The sequence below is a fragment of the Balaenoptera musculus genome, chromosome 17 (assembly GCF_009873245.2).
Source record: "Balaenoptera musculus isolate JJ_BM4_2016_0621 chromosome 17, mBalMus1.pri.v3, whole genome shotgun sequence".
Taxonomy (NCBI): domain Eukaryota; kingdom Metazoa; phylum Chordata; class Mammalia; order Artiodactyla; family Balaenopteridae; genus Balaenoptera; species Balaenoptera musculus.
In genome coordinates, this window is record NC_045801.1 from 7,656,766 (window position 1) to 7,683,812 (window position 27,047).

The window sequence follows — 27,047 nt, forward strand, 5'->3', positions numbered from 1 at the left end:
CAGGAGAAATATATAAGGTATCAAAATATAAGATTAAAATTTCAGACAGGAAAACCAGAGGATCGCATCCATTGTCATAGTACACATGAGAGAGTCCCAGAGGCCACGCTGATGCCTTGACACACCTGAAGGTGGAATACGCCCAGCTCATGGAAACATACACAGCTGGTTTGTTCTGTGGCTGAAGGTTAAGTGCAAGCAGGCTGGAGATAATAACAACAGGCACCTGCACTGAATGCTGGTGTGGGTGCCAGGCTCCCTTCCAAGGGCTTTGTGTGTGTGGTCTAACTGGCCACAAGTCTGATGGGGACACTATCGTTATTATTCCCATTTTACAGCTGGGGAAACTGAGGCACAGGCCAACTAAGAGAATGTGGCCAAGGTCTCACAGCTTGCTTGTGGTGGAAGCATCTACTGCACCCAACAGCCCAGTTCTAGACCCTTAGCCGACCACAGTTGCTAAGTTTGTTGGCTTCTCTGAGGCTGCCTGTTACAGTGGAAAGAGCAAAGACCCTGGTGTCTGACCCACCTGAGGCTGAATCATGACTTTGCAGTCTCCTAGCACTATGACATTTGCAAAGGAACTTAACCTTGCTGAACCCATTTCCTCATTTCCAAGGGGTATTAAAGGCTACGCAGTGGGGTTGCTGGGTGAGTTAAAGAGGAAATACGCACAGAGCATCAAGCCCAGGAAGGTGTTAAATAAATATTAGCTGAAGTGAAATGAGGGGCCATAGCATTGTGCTTTTGCTTCAACTCCACGTAAAAATTATGAACTGCGAGAATTTTTATTTTTTTAAAAATAAGACTGTTAAGCCCATTAATGGCCCATGAAATGATATTTTCTTATGGCAACTACCATATATAAGTGGCATTAAGTGAAAGCTTCTTGGGTGATTATAGGAAGGACCCTAATTATCAAGAACTATGTTAAAGAAACAGTCCAAAGTAGGAGGGGGTGGGATGAATCATGGTGTATCCGTGCAATGAAACAAAAGCATGAAATGGTTAGTAGTGAAAACCACAGTTCTCCTGGGGAGAATATAGCAGGTGATATTTATTTCAATTACCCTTCTTAAAAACATATTGTGAATGGATTAATTTTATCACTGCCAGGAATTCTTAAAAAGCAAAGAAAACCTAGAATGAGGTCATCCTCAGAAAACTCTTTTCTTTTCGGATACACAGAATCTACACTCTGATGGGGTCCTTGTTTTGCCTAATTGGTTACTGGACAAATCTTGATAACAGGGATATTGAAGGTCGAGGCTGTCATTGTTCTAACTAGGATGGTTTCATTTGCAAGTCCTACTAGGATTTTAAGATCATGTGTTCGTGTGAAGCAGAGGAAGCCTTGACAGGTAACCAGCTACACTTGGCCACCTCACTCCCAAGGGTTTCAACCCAAAGGAATGTGGTGGCCTCAGGCTTCACCTGAGCTGGCACCTGAATCCAAGAGGGTTGGGTCTTATGGGAGAAGCAAAGGGAGATGGTCAAGGTTGACAGGTGATGACGAAGGCCAGCGGGTGAGAGAGGACGGCAAGTTCAGAGAAGAGAAAATCCCTTAGTGAGATCCAGGGTTTGCGGAGCAGGATAGGGTCTCATGGAGGAGGAAGCTGGCTGTCTGGGTCTGTGTGGTATAGTACAAATAAATATTATTTGATGCTTGTCCCAGGGTCCTGGCACAGAGCTCCTAAAACCCTTAGAATTTCCTGAATGATAGGAGAGTCTTCGTTATTCATAATAAACCCTTTTGATCATACCTGAGTTTATGCTAAGGAGGTGACTCTTGGCAAGTCACTAGGTAGCTTTAAGGTGGGGGCAGGTTGTCAGAAAAACCAGCCCTGTGGTTAGAGGGTTAGAACTTTCAAGAACACTCCCCCTCACACACACGCACACGCACACGCACACGCACCCCTCCAGGAAGAGAGAGGGGCTGGGAATCAAATTCAATCACCAATAGCCAATGATTTAATCCATCATGCCACCTAATGGAACCTCAATAAAAATCCCTAAATGATGGGGTTAGGGAGCTTCTGGGTTGGTGAACATACTGATGTGCTGGGGGGTGGTGTGTGGTACAACCAGAAAAGACATGGAAACTCTGCTCCCCTTGCCCCCCGTATCTTGTTCAGTGCATCTCTTCCAGTTGGCTGTTGCTGAGTTGTGTCCTTTATAGTAAACTGGTAAACATAAGTGAAGCACTTTCCTGACTTCTGTAAGTCCTAGTGAACTATCAAACCTGAGGAGGGGGTCTTGGGAACCCCTGAGTTTGTCGTCAGCCAGGCAGAAGGGTCAGTAGCCTGGGGCCCATTGGCCACTGAAATGGGGGCAGTCTTACAGGACCGAGCCCTTAATCTGTGGGATCTGTGCTAACTCTAGGTAGTTAGTGTCAATTGAATTGAATTGTTGGACACCCAGTTGGTGTGAGAGAATTGATTGTTGGTGCGGAAAAGCAACACGTATTTGATGTTGGGAGAAAAACCACATAGCCAGTGCCGAGCGGGTAGAGTTATTGCCCCAGCTGGGAACCTGAGTGTGTGGAAGGAATCAGAAGCCCAGGTGGGGAGTCGGTGGACACCAGCGCTAAGGAAATGAAGAATCACTCTCTTTGGAAACAAGACTTTCAGCCCTGCTGGTGAGGGGGTGATGCGACGGAAACCCGGAATCAAGGGACGTGTCCCGTGTGCATGGCCCCCAAATGGTCGGGTTTCATGTTTGCATTTTGGTTCTCTTTCGGCCCCGTAGGGCATGGCATGCGGCACGCATTGCATTTCCACCCAACGTAGCTACGGTGGCTTATCGTGGTAATGCAGACTCAACAGAAGTGCATTTTGTATGTAAAGCAAAACCTGACCTAACTCTGACTCTCAGTTCACCAGACTTTTGGTTCCTGTCAAAAGGCCAAGTAGTAATTTCTTACAGGCATTATGAAAAAATAATAAAGACATTTGGAAGCCATGTTTGGACTTGACATATAGGTTGTGGATCTGTCTCATCTGAACTCTAATTGATTCTGGTTTCATTTTTCACAAATTTGAACATCTCATTGTTTCCAGAACTTGCCAACAACTTTCATATCTCCCGGCCTTCTGTGCCTATGCGGGTGTGTGCGCGCGTGCATGCCCTTGTGTGTGAACGTGTGTGCACGTGCATGTGTGTAGTGCAGGACAGGAGAAAGGGGGTTGTTTATATCTCTGGTCTTTCTCCTGTGGGCTCTTTCCCTTCGAAATTGTTTAGTCTTTGATTATTTAATTTTGCAGATATAACAAGGTATTGAAAAGGGATTCTTTTTGTCTCCATTTTGCCTGGGAAACCGAAGGTTTTCTTTCCTAAATTATTTAGTCTTAATTATTTCATTATACAAAGGTAACAGGGCACTAAAAGGGAGCCTTTTGTCTCAGTTTTGGCTGGGAAATCAAAGGCTAATGCCGTTGGTGCCAAGAACACCCACAGCTGGGTGTTGTGGGCCTGGTCACTTACGCAGGGCGCGCTCCCAGGCTGAAATCGGCTCCGTCACCACTGGAAGCCACCCGCTGTAGCCATCTGGTGCAGCCTCTGAAGAGGGGGGGACTGAAGGGTTGAGAGAGCATTTTTTTTAGAGGGAGAGTTGGTGTGCGGTGCACCCCCTACCTCAACTCCTTTCTACCTCTGGCAGAGTCTGAGGGGCCTCACAGGGACAATTCAGAGAGCTGGCCTAGCGTCCCCTGTGACACCATCAGTTCAGGAATCATTAGGCCCGGTGCACGAATCCCATCTTGGAAGACTAAAGGAGCAAGGATACAGCAGGTAGCCTGCTGGGAAGCCAGCAAGGAGAGGCGCCTGCAGTGGCTGGGAGCTGCCCTTTACTTCAGAATGGGGCAAGGAGGCATGAGTGTTCCTGTGGGCAGGGCCTTATGTGGGATCCCAACCCAGGGGGCAGCCAGAAGGAGCTCAGCAGACTCTGGGTGGCCTGCAGCACCAGAGCCCAGGTGGGAGGTGACCTGAGAGAGGAGAGGCATTGTCTGTTTCTAGGAGTTGCAGTCCGAGGTCATCATCAGGGAGGGGCATCTCCAGAACTCCCACAAAAGTGCCCAGGAGAGAAATAGCCTCCCATATACATCCTCTGGTCCAGGGAGAACTGATCCCATCCGTATCCTCCTTGCTGTGCTGTGTCCTCTGCCCCTCATCGCCTCTGTCCTGGCGTTTCCTCTAGAGCCAGAAAATGCTGCTAGGGACTGGGAAGTGGTGAGCAAGGGACAAAAAATACCTTGCTGAGACCGCCCTCTCCTACCACAGGCTCGGGTTTGTGATGGGGGGAGAGTGTGATAGAGGACCGGACGGGGCTTTGATTGTGGCACTGGGTGGGTTTAAGTTGTAAAAACAGGACTGTTGTTATGACAAAGTGAAAGAAGGATGTTTGATTGTCTGACAGTGACCACAGGGTCTGGTCATGCTCCTGAAGCTGCCCGAGATCCTGCAGACGCGGAGGGAAGGGGGATTCCAAACAACGAATGTAGCCGGAAGTGGAGGAGAAGAATCAAGTCATTGTTTGCTTGCACCCTGTCATCCCAGCCTGTTCAGTGAAATGGATGCTTATCGGGAGTTCCCTGGTGGTCCAGGGATGAGGGCTCAGTGCTTTCCCTGCCCTGGCCCGGGTTCAGTCCCTGGTCGGGGAACTAAGATCCTGCAAGCAGCACAGCGTGGCCAAAATAAAAGATGCTTACCCAAGCACAACTTTTTATAAGAAACTGTAACGTTGCAGAGACAGCTAGAGTCTCCCTTGGTCAGTTAGGCTGACTTTGTCTATAACTGCTCTGGCCATTTCATATGTGCTCTTCGTTGTTTCTGGGGGAGGGTATGATTTTATACATATAACCCCCCCTCTTCTTCTCACTTTCACTCTTGTTTATCTCTCTCTATATACATATATAATATACAGATTATTTAAAATGTAGCACATTATAATACAAATATTTAACATATTACAATATATAATATAATTAATTATAATCTATCTAATCTAGATTAATTAATAATCTATATGCTATTATAATATACAGATTATTAAAAATATGACATATTATAATATATAACATAATTAATTATTATCTACCTAATCTAGATTAATGAATAATCTTTATGTTTTATAATATACAGATTATTTAAAATATAACATTTTTATTGTAAGTATGGATATTTATTTAAATGATATTATCTTACAATGATATGTACATTTTGGAATTTGCTTTTTTTACCTAACAGCATGTCTAGAAAAAAATCTTTCTTTGTCATTTTATATCAATCAGTTTAATTCTTCTTAACTTATGCATGGTGTTCAGCAGTTTAATTGTTCCATGGGGTTTTTTTGGTAAACAGATCTCTAATTGATGGACATTTAGAGAGATTCCAGATGTTTGCTCTCACAAATAGTGTTGCCAGTATTCTACATGCCATTTCTTCTGTCTGTAATGAATTCCCCCTGCTCTTCCCCTTGGTCCAATTCCTTTTATCTCCCAAGTGTCAAATCCACCATCCTTCCTTTCCTTGGCTGTTTTGACCTCCTGAGCTGACTTTGGTGCTTCCTTTTCTATGTTGTTGCTAATTATGTATTCTGTCTGTTTGGTAGATTATTTTTCAGGAAGTATTCGCTCTCTCCCACCCAATTCCATGGGAGGGGTCTACTTTCTTGCCCCTTTGAGGTTGGACTTGGCCATGTGATTTGCTTGGGCCAATAGAATGTGGATAGGGGTGCCAGTGTGCTCGTCTGAGCAGAGGATTTTAAGAGTCATGGTAGGGCTTCCCTGGTGGCGCAGTGGTTGAGAGTCTGCCTGCCAATGCAGGGGACACGGGTTCGAGCCCTGGTCTGGGAGGATCCCACATGCCGCGGAGCGACTGGGCCCGTGAGCCACAATTGCTGAGCCTGCGCGTCTGGAGCCTGTGCTCCGCAACGGGGGAGGCCACGACAGTGAGAGGCCCGTGCACCGCGATGAGGAGTGGCCCCCACTTGCCGCAACTGGAGAAAGCCCTCACACAGAAACGAAGACCCAACACAGCCAAAAATAAATAAATAAATAAATAAATAAATTAGAAAAAAAAAAAAAAAGAGTCATGGTAGGTTCCTAGCAGCCTGGGAAGCTGCTGCCTGTTCCACCTGAGTCCCAGAATGAAGAAATGTGGATCAGACCTGACCCCCGCCTGCAACCTGGAGTTGAACTGGGCTCAGCCAAGCACAGCCAATCTGCAGACCTGTGATGGTAAAATAAATGTTTGTTGTTATGAGCCCCTGGGGTCTGAGGATTGCTTGTTATGCAGTGATGTTGCAGGAAAAAGCTGATGAATAATATACTCTGAAAAACATTGATTTTCTGAGTTGGGATTGTTTGTAGTCCTACGCCTCCTAGAGTCCAAGATCTTTCAGAACACGCGCTCCCAAGCACTGGGCCCAGCACATTACAGGCATCTCAGAATGTTCAGTGGCATAAAGAGCATCTTCTTCAACCTGTTTTTGTAACTGATGCTCTGGGGAAGGTTTGGAGCTCTGCAGATCCCTTGGCATCCTATGTACCACATGTGGCTTCTTCCCTTTCATGGATACCAACGGAGATCATGAGCTACTAGTGCCAGAGAATAAAGCTAACAATGCGTAAAGAGGTGAGGCAGTTCCCTAGATAAAATAATATGTGGAGAACCAGCAGATTTGGAAATTATATTAGTTAAGATAAACTCCTAAATCTCAGGGGATTAACACAATAGAAGTTTGTTGTTTGCTCAGCATTTGTCCATTTGGCAGCAAGGGGAGGGGGAAAGGACTCAAGTGCCCACAGTTATTTAGGGACCCAAACTGATGGAGAATCTGCTGTCACCCCCATTTGGTTTCCAAGATCACCCCGGTCATTGACCTCCCACCAGCAGACAAGGGAGTATGTGTGAGAGATTTTTATGGGCCAGGCCTGGAAATGACACACATCACTCCAGCCCATATTTGATTGGTCAGAGCTCAGTCACATAGTCACTCCTAATTGCAAGGGAGGCTGGGAAATGTAGTCTAGCTGGGTGCCCAGGAGGAAAAGAAAAGGTGAGCCAGTCTCATCCACAGAAGGAAAAGAGATTCTCTCATTAGAAAATATCTCTGAAGTTCCAGTCCTGCTCTTAACAAAGGAGAGTAGTAGGAAGATGTGAGTCTACTTCAACTCTCTGCATCCCCGGAACGAGGGGAATTGCTGGCCCGCCAGCTTCCCAGGGACTAGGAGGTGAGCAAAGGGGAGCACAGAGGCTATGGCAGCAGCTCCTTCAAGGACTGGACCTTGGGCTCCTCTGCTTGGCAGCGGGGTGCTAACTGGTTCCCGGCAGGGTCAGGGAAATGGAGATCAGGCCCTAGAAGCTTAGACCTGACAGTGGTTCTGGCTGTGGCTTTGGGAAGAACAAGGACATTTCTTGGGGTTTCTATGTTCTGCAGTCCAGCTCACAGGGAAGCAGATGGGGGAGGGCTTAAGTCCTGGCCAGAAATAGAGGGTGTATTTCACTAGACCTTGACTATGCTGCTTGGCCATGGACCTGAACCCTCGTAGGTGATGATATGGCAGGTAGGAGGCTACTGAAGGAGAAAGGATCCCTTTTCATTTCTGTCTATGTTTTACAAGTGGAGACCAGAGACATCCAGCCAAGGAGTGACTGAGCAGGGGCTCCAAGCCTAGGTCTGTGGAATCTAGTCCCAGGGGCTTTCCATTTCACTGTGGGGATCTCTTCCTGAGTCCACTCAGGCAGGACTAGTGAAGCAGGGCCTGAAAACAAGGACACATGAACCTAGGAAGATGCCATCTAAGAAAGGAGAGATGTGGTGAATTCAAATGGATGACTAGCCGTGAGAGTGATCACTGAATGGGTGAATTGAGATAAATCGTGCTCCCTTTCAAAAAGAATTGAACACAATGAGAGGGTCTGTGAAAATTGTACCCTGTACATTGAAGGATGAACAGAAACAGCAAGACTTTAACTGAAATTCTGATTTTTCAAGGGCTGGGGTCGGGGGAGAGGGAAAACTGGATGACATCATCCTATTGAGGAGTATGGTATGGCACTTGGAATTGGGGACATGGCACTTGGTTTGAACCCTGGCTCTATCACTATTAGCCCTCTGGCTGTGGGACAGTCATGTAACTTCTTTGAGCCTCAATTTTATCATATGTAAAATGAGGATAGTATTGCTTCAGGGCTGGTTGTGAGGATTAAATGAGGTAATATACACACTGTGCCTGGGATGTCGTAGTGTGGTGGTTTCCTAGGGCTGCTGTGATGAATTACTACAAACTGGATGGCTTAAAACAACAGAAATGTATTCTCTCACAGTCCTGGAGGCCAGAAGTCCAAAATCAGGGTGTTGGCCGGGCCATGTTCTCTCTGAGGGATGTGGGGAAGGATCCTTCCTCGCCTCTTCCTGCTTCTAGGGGCTCTGGGCAATTCTTGGCATTTCTTGCATCACTTTAATCTCTTCTCTGTCATCATATGGCCTTCTTCCCTGTGCGTCTCCAAATCTCTCTCTCCTTATAAGGGCATCACCCTAATCTAATATGGCCTAAGTTTATCTCGATTGTATCTGCAAAGACTCTAGTTCCAAATACGGTCACACTCACAGGGACTGAGGGTTAGGATGTCAGCATACCTCTTGGCGGGGGTGGCAGGGACACCATTCAATGTGCGTTACTATTATAATGATGGTATTTTCCATGTGAGCCAGATAGAAATTGTCAACTATTGTAGAGGAAGATGCTATAATCCCATATTAAAATCACAGGGGAAAACACATCCCATTTGTTTCTTTTATGTCAGTTGCACAGGTCAGATTCCCATTCATCTGAAAAGGTCACCCCCAATCACACATAATACAAAGCAATTGTAAAGTGTTGGTGAGCTTCTGGGAGCTTTGAAAGGAAGGAGCTCGGGTCAGGGTGTTGGCAGCTTGCCCTTGATGACACTCTGGCCCACGCTAACATTTCTGTTAAGTTACCAACTCTAAAGCCCATTCTCCATCCTGTTAATGACCTCAATTCAGTAAACATACTAATACAGCAACAAAGGCGCTTGTCTCTTAGGCCAACGGTTCTCAACCTCGGCACTATTGACATTTTGGACTGGACAGTTCTTTATGGTGCGGGCCGTCCTGTGCATTGTAACAAGTTTAGCAGCATTCCTGGCCTCTACCCACTAGATGCCACTAGCACTCCCCAGTTGTGACAACCGAAAGTGTCTTCAGACATTGCCAAATATTCCCTGAATAGCGAAATTACTCTCAGCCTGGAACTGCTGAGTTAGACAAACAAACAAGTAAATAGATAATGATAATAATATGTCAGAATTGTTGAGATAAAGGTGAGTAGCAAGGTATTATGGACGTCATTTTGCTGTTCCCCATATTTAATGTCACGCTTTTGAGGATAGACATATTTAGACCCACTGACTAGGTTCTACAGCTTTTGCTGTGAAGAACTTGAATTTCTGGTATGTTTAAGAAAATATTTTATCCATTTATTCATTCTCCCCATCATTTATCCAATAAACATTCATTGGGTACCATCCAAGTGCTAGGTATTATACTTGGTAGCTAGAGGTGCCTGGAAATATATTATCTCCATGTGGTAGGGATGTGGATATGCCGAGTTAATAGGACAAGGTTCTGATATACAGCAACTGTCTGGTAGAAGAAACCAAAACGCCCACCAAAAAGCTATACAATACGGTTAACACAGCTGCAGGTGTGAGCACAAGACAAGAAATATTGTAGAAGGGAATTACAGACTCTAAAGGATGAGGTAGGAGGAGCAGAGATATGTTCACAGATGATACATCATTAAGGAAACTTTATAAAGAGATAAGCCAGTTTGAGAGGGGAGAGGAGAAATTCCTGGCTAAGAGAACAGTCAGAAGAAGTGCAAGAAAGCCTAAAGCATCATGGCCGGTTAGTGAAACCTGGGACAAATACAATGTATAATTATCAAAAGCTACAACCTGACCAGACTCCATTTGAGCAGCAGATATGTTCTTTTTGGCCCGAGGAGTATTTGTATTTATTTGTTTGTTTGTATATTTTTACTGTGGATGTTCAAAAATCTGGAGATTTTAATATAAAATTAACTTCTTGGATTTCTTTTAAAGAAATGAAAGATCTGGTTAATGAATGGTGGTATTGATCAGAGAGGGAATTCTTAGTGAGAATTTTATATGTAGGAGGAGGGAAAGATATTAAAAGTACTTAACTTAGTTAATATGGCAAGTTCTTAAAGAAAGAGCAAGGTAAAAGAGGGAGAGAAAATGGGAAAATGAGGGAATGACTTGGCTTCTTTTGACCACAGTAAAGGGGCAAGCACGGAGTGGGAAATTGATTAGGTGGAGTCTTGATTTCAATATAAGCTGAAACCACCCAAGTATCATTCCTGGGAGTTCTGGCAATGGGCACAACCATTATGACATTATCACGAGGAAACCACAGGCAAATGAAGTAAATAGCAATTAGACACAGAACCCATCTGGTCAGTTCCACTTTGGGGAATATCTGGGTAGGGGTTTCAGCAGGGTTGAGCCGCAGATAAAGAGTGAGGTCAGGAAGGAAATAATTCAAGTTGTGAATAATAAGGTTAACTTGCGCCTACCCATCTGAGATAGAAGTTTGCATTATCTGCATACTTGTTCCTCTCACTGACTTACTATAGTGTAGATAATAAGTAATTTAGTTGCATTTCCAACCAGCTGTTCCTATTCTACTAACCAGCAACACTTCCTGGAAGCAAAGTGTTCCAGTCAATGCTGGAAGCTCTCTCATCTGGTCCCCTGTGACAATGCCGTTGTAGTTGCCTGGTCCTTAGTGACCTTCGTGGGCTCACCGTCAACTAGAGCAGAGAGCGGTGAATAGAATAGAGGGTCAGCTACCTGGTCCAGTGAGCAGGGATATAAGATGGTTACTGCAGGGACCCCAGTAATAGAGCTCAACTGACCATGCAGAGGGGCGATTGGCTGAATAGGACAGAGCCAGCAAAGTCTGTTCATACAGGATTGAGTTTCTAAAGGGATGCTGCTTCCGGGCCAGTAGTATTCAATTTATTACAGGGAAAATTTTCCAACAGGTGTGCCCTTTTCATGTCCCTGGAGGAACCCTCCAGGGACATGGACTCCAATTGGCGAGGCAGGATGTATAATCCCCAGGGGATGGGAAAAGTGTTGGTTTCTATTGGGTTCTCTTTGATGCAGACCCTAAGGCAAGATTTTGATTGCAAGCACTGTATTTGGGAGGCAATCCCAGCGCCTGTAAGGGAGAGAGAAGTGAGAACTGGAAGAGAAGAAAGACAATACAGGGTGCAGTGGCGAGCAGGTTATTGCCCTGCACAGTTGGGGCTCAGTCCCACTGGGGACTTCTGGGAGGCAATGTAGAACACGTCCTATTCAAGAGATGAGGGAGCTAGGGCATTTCTACCCCACTTCCACTCACCACAACCTGAGCTCCCAACCAGCTTCATCTCCCCAGCACTTCTGGACTGCTGTGTGTGCTGGCTGAGGCCACCCTTGTGGTCACAGAAAGCCCTCAAGAAAGGAGTCACAGGTGCTTAGAAGGTGAGTGGTGGAGGGTCAAGGGAGAGCTTGACAGTGTCCGCTCTAATGTTGCAAGTGTCTAGGACAAGGGGCTCCTGCAACAAAATTTGGACATGGTTTTAGTGGAAGCATTAATTAGAAAAGTGTAGCAGAGCAAGGATGCTTGTATTTAGTCCATTCTAGCAAAGTGAAATGAAGGGGCAACAGTGAATTCAGTTTAAAGTCAGAGCTGTGACAAGTCTGCAAAGGCATCTGTAAAGAAGGACACCCTCAAGGACCCCCTCGCCTAGAAGAGTGATGGGCATCCTTACTAGGGAGGTGGTTTGTTAGTAGAAGGTCAGAATCCCTGGCAGGTGTCCCAGTCCTGATGCTGGAGCTCTGGGCTGCCAGTCCCATATTGAGGAGGCTCAGAAGGTAGGGGAAGAAAAAGAGGGAAAAGGAGAAGCTAGGAAAATGCCAAAGGAAGAGACACCTTTGCAAACTACTAATTCTACAATAATTATAAATGGCAAAGAGAATGTTGCTAATAGCCAAGAGGAGATGACTGGAGCATGAAAAATGAAAACAATAATGACAATCACATGGAAAATTTCAGTCTGTGAGAAGAGCCATAGGTCCGTGATGAGTCTAAAAGAGGAGAGGTAACAGAGTATGCTAAATATGGTCGAGATGCACCTGTATTTCCAAAATTCCAAATTTTATTAACCCAAACTTTGTGAGCTCTCTAATGGAGTTTTGGCCAATATTCAGTCTAAAAAATACAGAGGCAGATTTTTTCCCCAGCTTTATAGAGGTATAATTGACAAACAAAAGTTGTATAGGGACTTCCCTGGTGGCACAGTGGTTAAGAATCCACCTGCCAGTGCAGGGGACATGACTTTGAGCCCTGGTCTGGGAAGATCCCACATGCTGAGGAGCAATTAAGCCCATGCGCCACAACTACTGAGCCTGTGCTCTAGAGCCTGAGAGCCACAACTACTGAGCCCACGTGCCAGAAGTACCGAAGCCCGTGCGCCTAGAGCCCGTGCTCCGCAACAAGAGAAGCCACCGCAATGAGACGTCCATGCACCTCAACGAAGAGTAGCCCCTGCTCGCCACAACTAGAGGAAGCCTGTGCTCAGCAACGAAGACCCAACGCAGCCAAATAAATAAATAAATAAATAAATTTATTTTTAAAAAGTTGTATATAGTTAAGGTGTACAGCATGATTATTCGATACGTGGATTTCTTACTTTTGAATAAGAAGATTAACGTTTATAAATCTGGCTAGTGTTCTGGCACTTGCCAAGTCCTCTGTAACTTCTGTTTTGGTTACTTGGTCTGCAACAGTGTGGGAGCCCCATCTGGGAGAGGAGTCATCCATTCCTCGAGATGTCACATCAGTCTTGTATGGGGTTGTGTGAAACTCAACAAAATCTGAGGTGGCATCTAGTTGGTAAATCTACCCATGAGCCATCCAGTGAGTTTGGGAACATGAGAGAACAGGATAAAACTTAGGATAACGAGGCAACGTGGGGGGCCAAAGTGACTGACCGTGGGTGACACTGTTGCCATGTTGGATTCATGATCCCACATGGCCACATGTAGCTGGTGCCTCCAGAAGGTCATTTGTTCTCCAGCTCATCACAGTTCTTACAGGGCCGAGTTCCTCTGAGTTTTTGTGGCTGGCCCGCCTTATCATTGTTTGGGCTTGTGACCCAGATTGTGTGTATGTGTGTGTATACACACGTGTGCATATGTGCTTTCATATAAGTAATTTTATGCATTTTGGATCTTTCAATAACATAAATATGCTCAACTTTATGGGTTAACTAATTCCAAGAGCTGATCTATAGAAATGAGATTCCACTCGGCCTTCCACAAGAATCTACTTGGCCAAAGAGCGTGAAATTTAAGAGCAATAATTGTGCTTTACCAGCTTTTCATGCTATGCCTAAGAGAGATGCCGTAATTACAATAGCTAATATGAATAATTCTGGAATGTCAGTTTCAGAAGGAAAAGCCTGCTGCTTTTCTGGGCTGAATTCTGGGCTGAAATTCCTCACTGAGAGGAGAACTCTGATGCTCTCCAGTATGAAAAGAATTCCCCTTAGAGAAAACTGCCGACCCTATTGCTTTCTCCGGGGTTTTTTGCTCCTTTGCCTAAATTAGCAGAAGCCTAAACTGTGCAGCCTCTTTTAGGAAACCTGATAGGGTGAGGGAGTAGGTTTAGCTTATGCTCCATTGGGAGGTGGAAAAATCCAAAGACTCAGCTTAGGTATTTGAATACATGATAGCGAGCAATGGAGCCTGATTACTCTCTCTTTTTTAAAAATTTATTTTATTGAAATACAGTTGATTTACAATGTTGTGTTAATTTCTGCTGTACAGCAAAGTGATTCAGTTATACATATATACATATATACATATATATATATATATATACATTCTTTTTCCTATTCTTTTCCATTATGGTTTATCACAGGATGTTGAATATAGTTCCCTGTGCTATACAGTAGGACCTTGTTGCTTATCCATTCTATATATAATAGTTTGCATTGAGCATGATTTCTCTTTCTTGCTTCTAAAATTTTGACCAAGTTGGTCTTTCGCACGACTTTTCTAGACAGAACGCTTGCAGCAGCCAATGACAGAGAAGTTAACCTGAGGGAAATCTTAGTTTCTGTGTCCCCGAGATCAAAACAGATTAGCAAAAAGAGCTCATAGGTTTGGGGGTCAAGACAGATCTGGATTTGAATCTGGTTCAACCTTGCGCAAGTTACGTATACCCGCCAAACCTCGACTTCTTCATTTTCATAATGAAAGTGTTAACCCTATGCATAGTTCGTTGAGAGGAGTATTTGATAGGTTAATGGGAGTAAACCCCTGGTATGTGGCAGCTGACAAATTCTAGTTCTAAACTCATGTTACCAGAGCTCATAACTACCCATCTGAATTCTTCTTTTGCCGCCTTTTTTTTTTCATTCAACAAATATTGCTTTAGAACTCATCACACGCTAGGTACTCTTCTAGGGACTGAGAATTTGAAGATGAACAGACGTGATTATTCCTGGAGCCTCCATGAAGTTACAGAGTGAAACCTGATTCTATATGCTACCTTATGGGTGAGAGTGAAATGCTGCAGAGCCCGGTTAAGGGAGCAACTGATTCCACACGAGAGAGTAGAGGGGCTGGGAGAGCCACAGAGGGGACACTTTGTACTGAGCCACAAAGAACTGCAGGTTTGCTGAGTGGGCAGGTAGGGAAAGGGCATTCCAGCAGGATTAACCTCAGGGGCCAAGACCAGGAGTGCAAAGGAGCTCTCAGCTCTGCTGCCATGATGGAAAGCACCGCTGGCCTGACTTTCAGGTCAGTTTTTGCATCTTCCACATGGGCAGGAGATGCAGGCTTCCTCATTGTTTGAGCAGCTGTTGTTTCTCTGTGTTTCTGTCATGAGTCACGACCCCAGAAACCTTGATATTAGGTTGGCATTTGATACAAAGAATCTTCGTCATCCAGTTCAGCAGATTGCTCACCCCCAATTGGTCCATGATCAGATGATAAGTGGAGCCTCATCTTGGGAGGAAACTCTGACTTGAGTCACAAGTGCTCTTACAGAGCCTGAGACCAGCACACAAATAGGCTTGAGGGTTTTTGGTTTTTTTTTTTTTTTTTTTTTTTTTTTTTAATTTATTAATTTATTTATTTATGGCTGTGTTGGGTCTTCGTTTCTGTGCGAGGGCTTTCTCTAGTTGCGGCAAGCGGGGGCCACTCTTCATCGCGGTGCGCGGGCCTCTCACTATCGCGGCCTCTCTTGTTGCGGAGCACAGGCTCCAGACGCGCAGGCTCAGTAGTTGTGGCTCACGGGCCCAGTTGCTCCGCGGCATGTGGGCTCTTCCCAGACCAGGGCTCGAACCCGTGTCCCCTGCATTGGCAGGCAGATTCTTAACCACTGCGCCACCGGGGAAGCCCTTGGTTTTGTTTTTTTAAAGATGTTCATCTTTTTTTTTTTTTGGATATTCTAGGTCCTTTAATTATCACATAAATTTTGCTATCACCTTGTCAGTTTACACACAATCACACACACACATACTACACACACGGCTTGCTGGAATTTTAACTGGATTTCATTGAACCTATAGACCAATTTAGAAAAAATCGGTGACAATATTGAGTCTTCCAATTTATGAACATGGACTATCTGTCCATTTACTGAGGTGGTCTTTAATTTTTCTCCAGATAAGTTTTCAGTGTCAAGGTCTTGCACACCTTTCAATAGATTTATTCCTAGGTATTTAATATTTTTCATGCACTTACAAATGGTATTGTTTTTTGTTAATTTATGAAATTTATTTTCTTATATAAATTATGTATTTCTCTGGGCAGACAGCCTTCACCTTATTGCACTAATAGCACAAAAGGTGTTCATCTTTCTTGTCTTTTCTCTGTAATGTCTGAGATATAAGGTGCTCCTAGACTGGGCAGGGAACAGTGATTTGACAAGAAAGGGAGTGCGCCAGGGCCACAGGACACCTGATCAGCCCTGGAAAAGTTAACCTGGCCTCCTACAGGGGAATTCGGGAATCTGCACTGAATATGGGTTCTAGGTTTTAATTTTTATTTATTTATTTATTTATTTATTTAATTGACATATAATCAATATTTTAGTTTTAAGTGTACAACATACTGATTTGCTATATGTATACATTATGTGACGAACTAACTGCAATAAGGTTGGTTCACAAGACCGTATTGTATATGTGAAGGCTGCTAAGAGAGTAGATCTTCAAAGTTCTTTTCACGAGAAAAAAAACTTTTGTAACTGGGTGCTAGGGTTTAGATTCTGCATGATCTGGCCCCCACTCACCTCTCCGTTCTCACTTTTCACCACTCCCCCTCTCACGCTCCATGGGCCAAACTGACAGAATTCTGGGAACACGCCGGGTTCTCTCTCACCTTCGCCTGTGTTGTGATAGGTTGCCGGATCAGCTCATATCCCTTATTTGGGCTTCAATTTCATTTTCTCTGGGAAGTTTTCCCTGATCACTCCACGCTGGGTTGGGTGCCCTCCTTACATGTTTTTTTTGGCTTTGCCTCAGGGCTTGTGGGATCTTAGCTCCTCGACCAGGGATTGAACCTGGGCCCTCTGCAGTGAAAGTGCAGAGTCCTAACCACTGGACCACCAGGGACTTCCCCCTCCTTACATGTTTCAAAAGCACCTGTCCTATCCTACAGCCCCCAGACTGGATGCCAACAGTCTTCTCAAACGCCTTTCGCCTTGACTCAGCCGTGAGCTCCCTGGAGGCAGGGGCGATACTTCTCTCTTGGTTGCATCTCCAGTGGTCAGCAGAGTACCAATAACGTAGTTGGTGCTGAATAATCCACTTCTGAAATGAATGAACACATGAAGGAAAGCATTCAGGCCTTCTGTCTTCAGGCAAGGAGTCACAAGGATTACTCCTGGACCTTTCTGATTTATAGGCAGGAGCTTGATGAAGCTGGCCTTTCACTGCTCCCAGAAATGCTGGCTCCTTGGAACAATCAGACTCTTATTCCAAAAAACTCCGATGGGGCAGGATGGGGGCAAAGACTGAGAGATGAGTCTTCAGTCCTGAGAGCCTCTTTAGAAACCTTGAGGAGTCATTGTTACTCATTTCCAGTAAGAAAATAATCAAGATCCCATGATGTGAGAATAGTCGTAAAGGGTAGAGTCTAGTTTACGAGCTTTGGGCAGGAGACATGAGCTAATGAGCGGTCCCTTCCTCCCGCCTGCCAGCGTCTGTCTCTACCTTTGAAACTCCAGGTTGAGCAGACCCTGATCTTGATTCTCCCAGTTTTTATAGAAGCAGTAAGGTATGGCTTTAAATTTGCTTTCTCCCACAGAAGCTAATTTCATATTTGGAGAGAACAAGAGCCAAGGCCAGCCCTGGATGGCTGTTATTTATACGATCATAAAAAAGACAGATCCAGCTCCTGATGTTACTAAATTGTCTTTGGGAAAGGAGCTAAGAGGGCACTGAGATGTGCCTCTGCCGTGGTGGGGATAAAACTGAAATTGTCTCAGAGTCATCCCAGGTCGTGGGGCCTGGGAGACTGCTCTGTGCTCTGCGCCAACAGTGGCTCCTTTGCCTTCCCCTGGAGCTTTCACATGACGTGGCTTCCTCTGACGGTGCAGACGTAGCTTTGCTCCTTTGAGGCCATCTCTCTGCAGACAGTTTGGGCTAGGAATAGCTTCTTTTTATTGTTATGATCGAGCCATATAATAATCCCAAAGAGGCAAGGACAATAATTGTGTTATGACTGCTGTGCCGTCTCTCTTTGCCCGAGGGATGGGGAATTTAAGTCTGCTTTTCTTAATTGTTACCTGCCGGGTATTCTTTCCCGCCTGAGCTGGCATCTCCCTGCCTTGGCTGCAGAAGACAGGAGGTTCTGAATTCTTATAGGCTGCTGCCCCTCGGATGATGAGAAGCCTGGAGCAGGAAGAGAAATGCACCCGAATGGGAAAATCCACTACGGGAGTTCCTGTCTAGCTCAGAGCCTGTCCATGCAGCCTCATCCCGGGCGATGACGTACAGCCAGTTCTCACCCTTCGCAGGAGATATGTGTTACAGAGTCGCTGCGAACACTGAACTAGCAAATACTGGGCCACTGTTCCTACGGGATGTTCAGGGTTAGCTTCCTGGGAGCCTCTGGTCACATTGTTGTCATCAACTAATCAGTCTGTAACTTTGTTTTTTGTGTGTTTCTGTTTAAAGACACTTTAATACAGATGTTTGATTCGTTAACATTGGATTCACAGCCACCAGGACTCATGCCTGAACAAAGCTTATTACACACATAAGGCGCATCACAGACTTCTTGTGCATGGGAACATCAGACAGCACTTTGGGACTACGCTGGGGGGTGCATCTTAAACAGCGAAATCACCTCCAAAGAGCCCCCAAATGTGGACAATGTAACACTGAGTAGGCTGCAGTGTGAGTTGAAATGAGGCAGAGCATCTCTTGGTCCCATCTCAGCTGGGAACTTGTCCACTGAGTGACTCAAAGTTTTCTTAGCTCTGCACATGTCCACAGAGGACCCCCAAAGCTCCACCAAGTATTGCCTTTGAGGTTACAAATATGTTTTTAGCGAATAGGCGAATTCACAAATCCGGAGTCCGTGAATAATGAGTGACTGTAATTGGAGGCATGGCTCGGAAACAGCCTTCTCTAGTGCACTTCTGCCCCATCTCTGCACCCAGCCCTGGCCCTAAAGGACCCCACGGACCCTTCCCTGGGCCCCTGGCCTCTGAGGCTGACCCGTGGCTCCGGTCCTATGCCCGGGTTCTGTTTTGTTCCCAAGAGTGAACAAGATCTCCGTTGTTGGAACCTGGCACTTCTTTGACTGCATGAGTGTGCCTCCCTGTCTAGTTCACCTGCCTGGAAAGTGTCGGTCCAACGAGGACCTTGGCCTTGTCTTGGCCAGTCTTCCTTAGGGCCTGGAGTGGTGTCCTGGAGCGAGGACCACACGTGAGCCCAAGCAGCCTACTGCAGGCTTCACTGACCAGTGGAGCCCTTCTGATGCCCAGCGGTCATGCAGTGTGTGCACAGGTCTGCTGGGCACCATGGTGGAAAGTCACGGCCCCGCCCTCAAGGTGTTCACAGCCCAGAGCTGAGGCAAATGGATGGGTAAAATACAGTGGTACATGCTGCCATCCGGGTCAGCCCAGGATGCTCTGCGGTCTGCATCCTTTCCATCCAAGTCCCTTTGTGGACCTCTCTCCCAGACACTTCCACCGGTGCAAATCAATCTGTTATTTTCTTTTTAAAACATGTTTTTTTTCCTCCTCATTTTTCTTCTTTGCTTCTTGGCACTCTCACAACTGCCTAAACCTGAATGAATCCCCGCCCCATTTTCCATCAGTTCCTGTATCCTGTGCACTCCCTTCCTCTCTGTCTCCACCGCTCCCACCACCCCGTGTGCCCGGAGGATGAATAGCAATTACGCTGCACTCTGTTTGCCGCAGACCAGCCAGAGAGAGACATTTAAAATGCAAATGAGTCCAGATCCATAATCAATAGGACTTTATGTGGAATATTCTAAAGGCTGACATCTCAGCGAACAAAGAGACTATTGATGTTTTATTGCCTCAGTCAAATACTTAGACCTTTTAATGGATCTTAAATGCTTCACGTGACACTACTGTGACCTCTTTAAAATGTATGTCATCCTCTTCGATAAGGGCATTTCTATAAGTATCTTTAGTTTCTGTAAATCCTTTTATATTGTGACTAAGTTAAAAAGAACATGAATGCTTCTTTCAAAATAACCAGGATGCATTAATAAACCTTATTTTTTATTGTAATTTATATATTTTAGAAGATTGCAAAAATCTTTTCAACGTCTATGTGTATCTAACGTAAAGGGTGCGATACTTTTTTAGGCACTCCACATATTTTCTCATTGGATTCTTACAACCCCAAGAGGCTTATAGATGAGTCAATAGAGGATCAGAGAGGTTAAGTACCAAGCACATAATTACACAGCTGCTTGAAGTTGGAATCCAATCCATATCTGCACAGCTGTCAGAAAAGAAGATGTCAGGATTCCTTTGGGAATGACAACTTGAATGTGAGAGCACTCAAGTCCTGCAGAGCTGCCCTTTATTCAACGGGATTGAGGTTCAACCTCAAAGTTTTATGTGGTTTGCTAGCCTTGTATCATTCAGTGGTCCACTGGAGAAGCAGAATAAGTAGGATACACACACATACACACACACATATTCATACACACACATAGGTAGAAACACACATAGATATATGTATGTATATTCATACATCTATATATTGTATATATGTGTATATAGGTTACATGTGTATAGATGTGTATATATTATATATGTATGTACCTGTCTATCTATCTATCTATCTAGAAATTTATTACAGAGAATTGGCTTGTGCGATTGGCTGGCTTAAGCAAGTGCAAAATCTGTAGGGCAGGAAGTCAGAATGGGAGGATTACTTCAGGCTTAAACCCACAAGCACGGGCTGCAGCTCTCAGCCACCGGCAGAAGTTCTTCTCGCCTGGAGAAACCTCAGCCCTACCTTTCAGGCCTTCCTTCCCACTGGTTCAGTCATCCCCTCCCCTCCCCTCCCCCTCCCCCTCCCCCACTCAGTTTATCCAGGACAAACTCCTTTTCTTCAAGTCAGCTGTTTAGGGGTTTTGATGACATCTGTGCAATACCTGCACGCCAGCGGAGGGATTCGAGTTTGACTGAATATCTGGGACTATGGCTTAGCCAACCTGATACACACAAATAGCCCTCCCCACGCCCAGCAGTGGCTTTTCCGGGAGCAGCAATGATAAGTGAGACTTACTGGCAGGGGACCTTCACCTTTTGAAGTTTGTAACTTTGGCTTCAAGGGCCACTGCCTTTCCTCTGACTCCCATCTAACCCAGCGGTGTTCTTCCAGGGGCGACCTTGCCCCGTCCCAGGGGCATCTGGCAGTGTTTGGAATATCTGTGGTTGTCACAGCTGGGGTGATGTTACTGTCATCTCATGGGTAGAGATGAGAGCATCTCATGCTGCTTACGGTCGTGCAATGCACAGGACAGCTGCTTACAACAAAGATTCGCCAGCTTCAAATGTCAGTAGCGTCTGGGCTGAGTAGCCTACCCTGACCAAGAAAGCCAGTGTAATTCAAGGGCCTTCTATGTGAACCGTGCTGAAAACGCACAGACTTAACCAATCCTTATAGACCTAGGATGATGAAAATTGCTTTTTAAAATTTTATTTGTACAGATGAGGAAATAAAAGCCCAGACATTTTTATTGCCCCCAGTTTTGGTGCTCCTTTGGAGAGGCCAGGATCTGGGCCTGAGTTTCTCTGAACCCGAAGCCTGTTCTTCCTCTACCACCTACTCTGTGATAGCTGTTCCCCTTCAGATTTCCTCCTGCACCTGGGGGCGGCTTTGACCTTCAGTCCTGCCTTTGCAGGCTGCTCTGTAGTAATAGTTCACATCTCAGGGCAGATGTCAGAGGCGAGATGAAACAGACCAGGGAGGGTGTTTGGCACAGTGGTTCAGAGCCTCACACGTGGGGCCGAGGGTCCTGGGTGTGGTTCTGGCCCTGAGGCTGGGCCAGCTGGTAGAGCTCGCTGAAAGATGGGTCTTTAGGTGCAAAATGGGGAACCATTTGGACTTCCTTCTGCTGAGATTTAGATAAGAATATGCATGGAAAGCCTTTAATACAGAGTACACAGTAAGTTCTGATAAAACTAATACCTTTCGAGTGTCTACGCTGGTCTGACCTCTCACTTTCCAAGAGGGATTCAACAGCTCAGGTTTTACCATTTTCAAATCTCTCCACAGCCTGGGCCAAGTGTAGATCCTGGGGTTACCTGCCACCGGCCCGCTGAGGTCTCTCAGCACTGTGGACCCCAGTCAGCAAAACTCTCAAACAAAATTATTCCTGAACGTTCCAAAATTCAGGCAATGTGATATTTTTACCCTTTTGGCAAGGTTGGGGTGGTGAGAAACGTGGTAACGCCTTAAAAAGTTGCCTCAAAATCTTCTTTTTATTTTGGAATAAGGCAGGGATAAAAATAAAAACAAAAGCACACCTATATATACAAATTTAAAAAACCTTTCCATTATAAACAGTGTTGCTGATAAGAAACAGCATTTTAAAATTGTCTGACATTTCTTTCATCAGAGATGCCTTTCAAACAGGCTTTGGGCAAAGTTCCCTTTATCTCGTTAGCCATTAGAAGTAGAACATTTAGCTTATATAGTTATTTTCAGGTCACCAAATATTCCGCGTCGTCATCTCACTTGATTCTAACAACAGCGTAAATTAGGGTAATCCGTAGGCGTTTGTTCAGTGTGCAGCGCGTGCGGGGCCCGTGTGCGGCGTGAGCAGGTCCTGGTCCCGCAGTTGCCCAGAGTCTGGTTGCATCAGTGATTATAACACAGTGAGGGGCGTGTTCTGAAAGGGGGACCGTGCAGGCTGCTAGGGGATCCCGAGGAGGGATCTGAAATCAGACTCAGGGAGGTGTGTGCACGTGTGGGGTGCTGGGGTCTGGGGAGGTGAAGATGTTTGAACCACATCCTGATGAACAGATATGATTTGTGAGACGGAGGGCGCGACGGAGGATCAGAAGGAAAGCGCTTTAGGCGGAGGCAGAGCAGCTCGGACGCTGGCCTGAGGGCTGCACCTGCCCTGCTGGGGACCAGTTTAGCGTGGAGGTAGGAGGTGCCCAATGTGACAGGAGATGAGAGCCACGTGCTTGGCCAGAGCCGACTCAGGCAGCTCCTTGTAAGCCCTGCCGAAGGAGTTTTATTTTTTCTGAGGGTGTTGGAAAGGTGGTGAGGGTTTTCTGCAGAGCTGTGACCGGAGTGCTGTGGAGGGGAGCGATTTGGGGTGATGGAGTTGGAGGTTGTGGGAATGGGGCGCTCTGGAGACAGAAGACCCCGTAGATGTGTCATGTCGCCGTGCTGCGCGCGCTTCTGCTTGCATTCTGTCCCTCTGCGCTTCCAGCCACTGGCGTCTTCTTTTCTTCCCACCTCTAAGACTCCCTGTTCGCTCTGCAGAAATATAAGTTCTTTCTCTTCCTCACTGAAGTCACTAAAGGCCTCTGAGTCGAGAAGGCACCTCCCCCTCCCCACCGAAGGTGAGATGTTTTTCTAGTGCAAAGAGAAACTGCTGATATGCCACAAGCAACCTAAAATAGCAAAGCCTGGTGGCTCCTGAGGAGATGCTGAGAGAGGCCGTGGCTCACATTTCTTTATTCTTCTGTGAATGTGGAAGAAACTCAACGCGACAGCAGACTCTTCAGAATTCTAGGCTTGTGGCCCAACACAGCCTTTCTAGATGGACCCAGTACCCTCCCCTCTGCAGTTTCCCATTGCCAGGGGCCTCTGATCTCCCAGAACCAGAAGGGGTCCACTCATGACCATGACAGTGGGGCTCTCCATCTCCTTTGCATGTCAGCGAGGGCCCCGCAGAACAAGAGAAGGAGAAGAGTCTCATGGTTAGAAGTCTGTGTGTGTGCACGTGTGTGTGTGCGCAGGCGGGCGTGCATGCACCGCTCCACGTGTGACTGTTTGTGTCTGTGAAGCAGTGCGCGGGGTGGACGGAGCAGGGACTGGCGCCAGGCTGCCTGGGTTCGAATCTTGGCTCTGCCCCTTACTCGGTGTTAATATTGCAGTGAGTTATTTAACCTCACCGTTCCTCCATTTTCTCATCTGTGAAACAGGGGTAATAATCACACCAAGATCATGTGGTTAGTAGATGTGGAATGCGTGCATGCACTCGGTAAGTGCTAGCCCTTCCTCCCCTGTGTGCTCGCTCGTGAAGCCCTGTGCCCTGTCTGGTCGTGCCCGTGTATGTGCACATCTGTCTGTACAAGAATCTGGTTTCTAGAGTCAGAGAAGTGGCTTTGAATCCTGGCTTTTCTAGGGACTACATGGGTGACTTTGGAGAAGCTACTTAATTCCTTAAAGCCTTGCTTGACTCATGTGAAAAATCAGCCTGATAACAGAACTATCGTATAGTTGCTATGAGGATTAGATATGATAATACGAGTGAACTGGTTAGGACGGCGCCTAGCTTAATAAAATTCGTTGTTACCATTGTCATTATTATTATGATTGTTAATGTTTAGGTACATTACTCCACTTTATGTTGCTTATTCATTCAGGAACCACCTTTCTTTGTCTTATACTCTCTTGCTTTATCTTCTGGAGGCAGTGCTTGAGACACAGGTAAATAGCAGTTTATCCTTTCCCTTACGTAACTCCAGTCATGGTCACTTAAGCTCCATGGCAGACCTCTGCAGGAGGAATTACTTTCTTAATTTTCCAAAATAGAATATTGAGGCTGAGTGTTGATGTCTTCTAACTAATTGGAAATGCAGCTAGAATTCAAACCCAAGACTTTTGATTGCAGATTCTTTCCCTGAAGACACACCTAGGCTCATCCTAACGGATGGCAATTATAAAATGTTTTACAGTTTACAAAAGAATTTAACACCTGTGATCTTAGTTTTGTGTCTTTGCCAAGAATCTTGGTGAAATAGTCAGGGCATGTATTAGTGATTCTCCCACAGATGAGGGCACTGGGCCCTAAGGGATGTGAGTGGCCCAGGTTTTGCAGTTGGCAGAGGGGAGAAGCAGGAGACAGCCCAAGATTCTGGACTGTGCTGCCTCCTTATGGGGTGAATTGTCCCATGGTCTCTTCTTGAACTCTGGAACCCCTTCCTAAATGAGACCCCAATCTGATACTTAGCTGCAAGCCTCTCCCACAACTCCCTTGTTGGACTGAGGAGAGGGTTGGGAGAGAACCCTTTTCTCTCCTGCAGACTCTCACTTTGGCCATGCCGACTCTTTCCTGATGGTCTCCTTCTCCTCATCCAGAGTGAGGAGCCAGAAAAAGCAGATTCCACCCTCAGCTGTGCATGGACCCATTTGGCACCAATGGACTCTAAGGTCCTCCTTCCATCAGGGACCTGCCAAAGAGATTGACATCAACTTGGCTGGCATGGCCTCGCCAAGCCCTCTGGGACAAAGGATGGGGAGCATTCCTTTCCAGACTGCTGAAGCAAAGGCAGGAAATGAAATGAGCCTGAAAATATGCTGTTTGGAAGAGCCTTGAGGTTCTGAAAAGTCAGTAATGCCAGGGCAAGAACTGTTCTCTCCTGTGGAGTCCCACTCTATCGGGCAGCTAATGAGAAGGGCGGATAATATAACGGAGAGGAAATTGCCTCTGGACTCAGGATCATTTCTTTGGCTTTGGACTCCGCCAGCCACCAGTGCTGCTGCCTTTTTCACGTGGCGTGCTACGGTGTCTCCTAGGGAAGCACCAGAAGAATCAACACTCATCAGAGCTCTTTTTGATGAGCCAACAGCTGGATTTGGCAAGAACACGTTAGCATATGAAATCCGGCAGAAGAAGCGTTTCAGAATTTTTAAAATGCTCTATTTTGTTGTGAAATAAACCCAGCACATTTATTTCACATGTGGGTACAATTTGAAGGTAGGGAATTGGCAATTTTGAGCACCTACTGTGTGCTGAGAGATTTATTTATAGTGTCACCATTTTATTTCATGAAAGCATTTGTTCTCAGAGTACATGGCCATGATTAGAGAAATGCTAAGGTTAAGTTAACCCATTTGGCAAGTAACCTAGATCAGCAAAAGTGCTGGCTGATGAGAGAAGCCTAGAATGGATGGTAGAGGAGGGACATGATGAGTATCAACTATGGTCTCGGGCTCAGCTGTGCTCTACAGACCATGACTGTACACTACTCATTCAGTAGTGAAGACTGCAGCTGGCCCAGCACCCCAGTAACTCTCTTCTTTTAAGACATTTTCATTACTCTTTTGAAGAAGTAGTTTTAAGATTGAGTCAACTTAATGTGAGGCATGGCCGGATCTGAGTTGTGCAAGAAATGGGCTGTCACAGACCCTGTCTGTGCTCACTCCATTCCCTTGGATCCTTATCTCTCTTCACTGCAAGCAGCCTGACTTCCAATGGCCAGCATCTGTATATTTTGTCAAGGTGGAAAAACCCAGTTTGCCTAAGAATCTGGTGGGTTGGAATTTCCTGGAAATTATGTCCTCACAAGGAAAGCCCTTAAGGTATGATTAATGCATGTGGGAGTATAAATACCTCAACTCTCTTGCCTCTTTGCCAAGATAATTCTGAGATTTTTTTCTATCATTTTTGATAGCTTATCCAGAGGATTAATCTCTAATAGCCCACATTAGAAACTGGCTTGGAAACACAATCCTTACTGGCCACTTTTCTTTCCCTGTATCATGTTCCTTCTCTCTTGTGTTCCTTGCACTAACAATAAACTGCTTTCTCTTGAGCCCATTGCTTAAAGCATCAAATTATAGTTCATGGGCTAAATCCAGTCTGTTAGCTGTTTTCGTATATAATGTTTTATTAGAACACAGCCATGTCACTTCCTTTATGTTTTATCTATGGTTGCTTTTATGCTACAAAGACAGAGTAAGTTGAAGAGTTGTGACAGGGACAGCATGACCTGGAAAGGGGAATATATTTACTAGAGAAGTTTGCTGACTCCTGGTTAGCGTGTGCTTCAGCGGGGGACCCAAAGTATTGGGTTGGCCAAAAAGTTCATTCTGGTTTTCTGTTACATCTTACAGAAAAACCCCGAATGAATTTTTTGGCCAACCCAGTAAAACATCATCTCTAGGGCACGATGGGAGAAGAAAGTTGAGGGGTTACTGAAACTGGAAGGGGGTGGAGTTGTATAGAGAAGACTTCCTTGAAAGAAGTAGAGACTTGTAGTGGAGAGATCTGAGGTCACTGTTCAAGGAAACACCTAGGGATATATTTACCCCAAACTCACTTCCTGATTCTTCTTGGTGAAAGAATAATTATCCTCAAGGACCTTTTTTTTTAAAAAAATTAATTAATTAATTAATTTTTGGCTGCGTTGGGTCTTCATTGCTGCACGCGGGCTTTCTCTAGTTGTGGCGAGCAATGCCCAGGCTTCT

The 27,047-nt window shown here is 45.6% G+C and overlaps 1 non-coding gene across 1 annotated transcript; it reads right to left on the reverse strand.

The window, feature by feature from the left end:
* Positions 1–16,654: 16,654 nt before the first annotated feature.
* Positions 16,655–16,727, reverse strand: TRNAE-UUC. The gene has a single exon. It is a non-coding gene; the product is annotated as a tRNA-Glu (tRNA).
* Between the last annotated feature and the right edge of the window lie 10,320 nt (positions 16,728–27,047).